The sequence below is a fragment of the Corvus brachyrhynchos genome, unplaced genomic scaffold (assembly GCF_000691975.1).
Source record: "Corvus brachyrhynchos isolate BGI_N302 unplaced genomic scaffold, ASM69197v1 scaffold12, whole genome shotgun sequence".
Lineage (NCBI taxonomy): Eukaryota > Metazoa > Chordata > Aves > Passeriformes > Corvidae > Corvus > Corvus brachyrhynchos.
The window spans coordinates 11,769-13,644 of NW_008237885.1; positions in this window are offsets into that span (position 1 = coordinate 11,769).

Here is a 1,876-nt window from a genome sequence, read left to right on the forward strand (position 1 = left end):
CCAGCAAGGGAACTGCCTCAGCTCCCGCGGCAGCCCCGTGCGGGAGCCCACGCGTGGCTGAGTGGGGAGCCGCGGCGTGTGCCTGTGCACATTTCCGGCTGTACCCCGGCCGCATGCCGGCAGCTGCTGGGGCTGCCCTTTGCGGGCCCCGTAAATGAGGCCGACCCTCAGAGTAAGGCAGCCCCCGGTGTGCAGCAGGCAGCGGGGGGGGCAAGGGCAGAGCCCCCGGCAGCCACGGGAGTGGGGAGAACACACAATCTTGGGGACATCCGGCGGGACGTCTCGCCCTGCGTTTACCTTCTCGTACTTAGGGACTCCTCTCTCTCCCCTCCGCGGGGAGCACCGAGGCACCCCGCATTTCGGGGAGAAGCCGTTCCCGGGCCCCATCCCTGTGCCCCTGCTCCGGCCGTCGTGGGGGCTCCTCGAACCCTGATGGGGCACCTCGTCCCTCCCTCCCTGAAAGCGTTGGAGGCCGAGAGGGGCTTTGCCCGTGGGGGGCATCGTCTTCGCGCTCAGCAAATACCAACAGCGGGGGCGCAAATTGGGGGGCGGCTCCGCTTTTCTCTACGACTCCTTTTCAACCTGCCAAAGGCACCGGGTGTTGAAAGCAAGGGGGCGCAGAGGGATCCTTTGCAGGTGTGGGGGGTGTGTGCCCCCGTTCCTCCCGGGGTCAGCGGGGACCCCCTGTCCCAAAGTGCACTCAGAGCTGAGGTCGGGTTAGGGGACCCCCTAATTGGATGGGGGCGGGGGAGGGGAAATGATTCACCTCAGTTCTGCCCCACCCGAGTGGTGAGGAGGGGAAAGCCAAGCGTGAATCTTGGGAAACCCAATAGCCAGATTCTGTTCGTCTTCTACTTTTTTTTTTCAATCTCTATGTTCCCCCTCTCCTCCTCCTCTTCCTTTCACCCGTCTAAAGCGCTCCAAATGGCCTTTCAAACAAGAAAACCCTTCAAGGAAAAATGGGCACACATCCCCTTCCAGGCACCTTGCCAAAATCTCCCAAGCACCCTACCTGGCATCCTAGCTTAAGTTTCTTCAAGAAGTGTGTGTGTGTCTGAGTATGCGGGGGGAGTGGGGGGGTTCGGGCCCGATGGGGGGGTGGAATTACAGCCGTCCTGTAGTGGTAGACACAAGTTCAGAGCTCCACTTCTCCCCTATTTAATTAGGCTGGGGAGAGCCGCGGAGGCGCCTGGTTGAGGTGCAAGCGAGGCGGCCGGGCCGAGCGAGTGAGTACCCAACGCAGCCCCGACGGGACGGGCATGGGCACCCCGGGGAAGCCGCGCCAGGGGTCTCCGCGCTGAGGGGGGAGGAGGCGAGCAGCCGCCCCCCGGAGAGGGGATGCGAGAGGGGAGGGTGAGGGTGGGAACAGTGGGCCGGGGGTGTGCCAGGGGGTCTTGCTTCCCCGAACTTGCGGTGCGGGCCGCTAGGCGAGATTGGGGAGGCCAGTGCCGGTGCTGCAAAAGTCAGCCCGACCCAGCTGTGACTTCACCTATTAGCCCCGATGTCTTTCCGAGGAGATTGGCGGAGTTAAACATCCCACAATGGGCGCTCTGGGGCGTCTCCAGCCTGACCTCTACCCGGTTTTAATAGTTTCATAGGAACTTCATTAAATCAATTACTTAGTGAGCACATCATCATTTATTTGTAATTAGCACTGAAGAGCTTGATTTTTGCAGCAGCCCGCAGCCCGGTTCCCAGCGGGGTTGGCCATGTACTACAAGCACTTTTGTTTGCTGTGTGTGTTGACTCGTGGTATTATTCGGCCGCCACAATAAAAGTGTAATCTTCACGTCTTAATCTAGTGTTCAGGGGGGAAAGCAAAACAAACACGGAGCGGACGAGGCACCGGTTCCCCGTCTCCGTGTCTCCCCCTCCT